Source organism: Artemia franciscana, unplaced genomic scaffold (genome assembly GCF_032884065.1).
Source record: "Artemia franciscana unplaced genomic scaffold, ASM3288406v1 Scaffold_883, whole genome shotgun sequence".
In the NCBI taxonomy this organism is placed as follows: domain Eukaryota; kingdom Metazoa; phylum Arthropoda; class Branchiopoda; order Anostraca; family Artemiidae; genus Artemia; species Artemia franciscana.
This window is the reverse complement of record NW_027068793.1, coordinates 113,744-119,043: the sequence shown is the minus strand read 5'-3', so window position 1 is coordinate 119,043 and position 5,300 is coordinate 113,744.

Genomic DNA, 5,300 nt, shown 5'->3' with positions numbered 1-5,300 from the left:
CTAAAAATAAAGATGAAAAAAAATTAAAAAAGCAATAAATTGCTGGTCTCAGTCTGATGCAACACCAGAAGGTGCTCTGTTAACAGCAGTTTCTGGAAAACTTCAAAAACACAACTGGTACATACAACATACAACTGCCACATACTACATATGACTGCTACATATTACATACAACTACTGCTATACATGAATATAAAGGGAGCAGTATTGCCAATTCAAGACTAGTCCAAACAAGTTCAAAGAAAATGAAAAAGGAAAAAAAGGACACGTATTTTACGAAAAATTCCGCCTTCTCTCCTGGAAGCTGAATATGTGCACAACAGTACACAAGCATCTTTAAGCCTATGACGTTGAGTTACTAGTAGTTTGTACAAAATCTTATAAAATATAACTGTGATAAAGACTATTCCTGAAGAAACAAGGAAAGGGAGCCCACATCTTAACATTAGTTGTAAGGTCTTGTACAAAATTTCAAAAGTTAGGTCTAAAGATGCATCAAAGCCAACTCCCAAAACAAATGTCCATCACCCCCCACCGTAAAAGTTGAACTTAGGCAAATGTAATTAAAAAATATTTTCAAGTCTACCAGGAAACTTTCTATAGCACTTTTAGCATGCTACAGACTTTTTTCACTAGTATACATATGTAAAAACCTTACAAGGGTGAGAGGGAGGGGTGGTTAAAATATGAACGAAATTATTAAAGCATGAATAGTAGTTACTGTAAACTATCAACATCTATTAAAAAATCAAAAATATATCTCATTTATTATTCAAAAAACTTCCAATTCACAACACATTTCTCATTGCCAAGGTCACACAAGTATCTGATATGCTGCTAGTCCTTTACCCAGTTTCAGGGCTGTATCCAGGATTTTTCTGGGGGGATTACAAAGGATTTTTTTGGGGCAAGGGTACAAAAAAAATTAAAAAAACATCAGAAATTTGTTTATGTTAATTTATTGCGGTCGACAAATATTTCGGAGCAGGGGGGTCAAACCCCTCCACCCTAGATACAACCTTTCCCATATTTACAGAGTAAGTTTCATGCAGTTTTTAAAACTTTGCAACTTGGGAAATCGTTTCAGATAGACACGCACTGTCAGATAAAGCTGGTTTGAAGTACTCCTTCTAAGGCATTTCTCCCTTCTGGAACATAGGGTTAGCTTTGTGTCTTACTGCCTAGAAAAATGGGGAGAGGAGTCAAGTAGATTTACTTGTGAGATATGATCATTTAGAGCTTCCTTTAAAGGTAGTAGTTCGTCATCAGTAGTTCAATATCCAACCTTACAAACCTTTGGATCTTATAAAGTGGCAATAAATGATTTTAATATATTTCATGAAATGAAGTTGGCCAACTTTCTTGGTGGTTTGGTTTTCAGAGATGAAGTCACCATGAGCGATCAAAATTTTGATTGGGGTAAGGGTAAAGTTAATTTGCAGGATCCTCAATGCCATAGGAGAAACAATCCTATTTCAACAATCTCCAGATGGCTAAGATAAGTAAAGACCATTTTTTTTGAAATTATTTAGGGCTTAAATTTCACAACTGCTTTCTGGGAGTGATTCCCAGTAATCTACAGCTTGGACAATCCAAAAACCTGTCATTGATCCATTTATTGTTGCAGGCTTAAACAAATTTTTCTAGGTGCCTTCTTGTGTTGTTTAATTTTGTATAATGGAAACGTTTCAGGAAAGACAGTTTCTCTAAACTATACAAACATTATGCTTTGTTCAATTGTACCTGGTCTTCTCTTATTTGTCTATATTTCAGGGCAGGTATGTTCAGTTTGGACAGTCAACCTTCAGAGCTTCAGTCTTTCAGATCAAAGGGAGTTTGGTGACTTGTCCTTGGACTCTTTCCAAGGAGGTCGTGTCTGACTTGTAATAGGATCCCTAAATTATGTTACTCTGTTATAGGTCTGACTATTGTAAAAAAGGTTGCACAAAAATTTGGTTGTCTAAGAGCTTGAAAATTAGTCCAAACATCCTTATGAGCAACAAATCTTTCAAAATCATCTTCTTGTTGTGCTCAAGAAATTTTAACTGCAAGTTAACAATAATATCAATATCTTTTTCAGAGTCAACAAGTGTCAGAGGTATTGTGCAGCCCGATTAGTTGTTTATTACTAGCTGGGGGACACAGCTACTCTTTTCTTCTCCATCCATGAGACTTTGGTTTTTGATGAATTGAAGTTGAAACCTAGGCCTTGTGTTTCTATCAGTTGTTTTGTACAGCTTTTGTTTGGAATGAACCTAAATTGGTTGAGATTTATTATATTACTTTGACATATGTCTTTCATCCTGTCTCCATTACCTCCTTCTAAAAGTTTACAGACTAGTGATATTACATACCAATTTTGGTAACTTTGCTCCTTTAACTGTTCCCCTTTCTTTTATAAGATATGACCTGGGCAGCCTTAGTTGACCAGAAAAAAACTGTGAATGGAAAGCAGAAGTTTACATGTCTAGCTTGATTGAAAAAAATTATCATTACTTAACCAGGAGAGTGGACTCCTGTGTTTATATTACCATGTAATTACCCGCTGATTACTCCAACAATCTGTCAGAGCAATTATTTGCTTTATTGTGTGAAGTTAGGTTCTTGTGTAGAAAAAAATACAGCGTCTATATTTACCTTGTGTTATAGCCGGAGACTTTAATTGTAATTTGTCTAAACCAGATTCTCAGGCGTCTCCACGTACTACCTTAGTTAAGGGTTTATTTAGTGATTTTTTGCATGTATTAGATAAAATGTCCGATTTTATGTATATTCACACGTCTTCACGAACCTCTAACTTGGACCACATTGCTATATCATCAAATCTAACCACCAATACAGTTAATGTTATATTTGATTATCAGCTTTCTGACCATTTACCTATAACTTGCTCTATCAGTGTTCCAACTTTGGTTTCTCAGAGTAGTCCACTAGCACGCAATTCCTCAGCAAGGTGGTATCATCATGATTGGTCAAAAATTGACCATATTCAATTCATTGAGTCCATCGGCTTGATTCTAAGAAAGATCAAAGTCCCATTTTACCTCCTCCAAAAGTCACTCCAATTGCCTTAGAATGAGGTCCTTATTTGTCTTGATATATATTGTGCTGAAAAATATTATACCCTCCGGTTTGCCAAAAAACAAGGTGTCCCCATGCAACATGTCTTCAAAGGAATTGTCCCTGGATGGTCCACAACAAAAGCCTTAAAAATTTTTTTATCAATATTGTTGCCTCTCAGCTACTGATGATCCTTTTTAATAGGCCAAGGATGGAATTTGTTTGGGAGACAACATGCTAGACATGGTTGTGGAACCTTAACTTTTTGGCAATGATCACATGAAGGTTCCTTTCTCCCTCCACAATATTTTGATGATGATAAGAAAAAATTGAGGCAGTATAATCATGGCGCAAAGCACCATAGTTTTACCAGCTCAACATTTAAATTCAAAGTCATGCTTGATAAGATAAAAGCAGATATTTTTGAAGTTTCTGAAGTCATCAAAGTGTAACCTAAAGTATAGTCATTAAATGAAAAGGGTATATCAACTCTTTACAAATTGAACAGAATTAGCAGACTAGGATTGCAATTTGTGCTAAAATTCACACTGAGATAAGCCAACTTGAGGTCCCAGTGATAGACCAGAATATGTAGAGTGTTTTTGGCTAAAGATAACAACCTCTACTCTACTTACAACCTCTACTACTCTAATATAAGTCCAAATGCACCAAATCATCTCCATTATCATGATGCAATAGAAAAAGTGACTAAGCTTGTATGCTACAAGTATAAGAACCTGATATTGGTAGGAAAATTTAATATACCAGAGGTTGCATGGGTACATGATCAAGGTTAGATTTAAACAAATTTAAAACCTAGCCCAACCCTCTTAAACTTGTCTATTTGCTCACTATTCCAAGTTTTCATTTTCCCTAGTATATAGTGTCAGGGCCAACTATCAGCACTGTTAGATTTAATGATTACCCAGAAATGCCTGTCATGTCAACAAACCTTCCTCTATTGGGTGCCACCAGTCACACATGTATCCTCTCAATATTCAAGCATTGCATCATACACATGCATCCTCTCAACATTCAAATTTTACCCTAAAGAATTAAAATATAAAATGGTAATAAAGGCATAAGGGAAGATCTAAAGTGTGCACAGTGGGATGAGCTCCTGACAGATAATGTCTACTCATTAAAGGGTAGTTTTAAATCTATTACCCTAAATTGCATCTTGGAGCAATTTAAGGATTTTTCCTTGTGAAGCTCCAGAGTTGTTTAGTGACCAAGTGAAGTTGGATGGCAGTAGCTTCCCAGTCAAGTTTTGCTACCTTAAGGACCATTCAGCATCTGGCCATTGTTTGAAAATGACAACAGAAAAGGCCAACAATAGGAAATAATGCTGGGAGAGCATTAGCCTTTATTGACTTGTAGGTTAGAATGGCATCACCTCTATTCCTCCTGTATACAAGTATTAAGAGTGTCAGCTTAGCTGGTCTTGCTGGGTAAGAAAGCTCCCACATGTCAGCTATCACTTTGGTGGCATGTCTCTGTACATCTTTCAAAGCTTTCATGTCTTTTTTAAACTGCAAGCTTGGGACAAACTAGTCCCTTATACAGAAGACTCATGACTATAAAAGAACAGCTGCAGAGGGTATGCTTAATCAGTACCAGAGTTGAAATAGCACTAGCAGCAGACTTGCTAATGTGAGTGCTGAATTTTAATTCATTACCAATGGTGACTATCAGAGCTTACACATCATTTACAGAGGAGATTGAGTGGCCTGAGAGAAAATAAGACCTATAAGGCTACCCATACAAGGTCAAAGTGGATAAAACTTTCAATTCTAACCCCCAAATTTATTGAAAGAAGTATATTTATGCATGAAACAAGCAGAGAAACAGTCCAAAGAAATTATAGATGACTTTGAAAATGGATCTTACAGCAGATGCAAAACAAACCCAACAAGATACTGGATCTAGATATCCTCTAACAGTCCTGATTACCATTCTATACATCATTTAACTAAAAAAAAAAAATAAAAAAAAAAAAAAAAAAAGTTAACCCCAGTCCAGAAGAAATGGCAGATTTTCCTCACCAGCATCTAAACAAGTTACCTCTGAAACAGCAAAACTGAATACTTTGGTAAATAAACATCTATGCTCAGTAATGACATTTTCATTTCTCACAAAAGAACCTGAATTTGAACCATGATAACTCCTAAACCTCCCCAGAAACAACACTATCTTACAAAGGGTAGTGATATCTTCTGACCTTACTTGGCATGAAAATA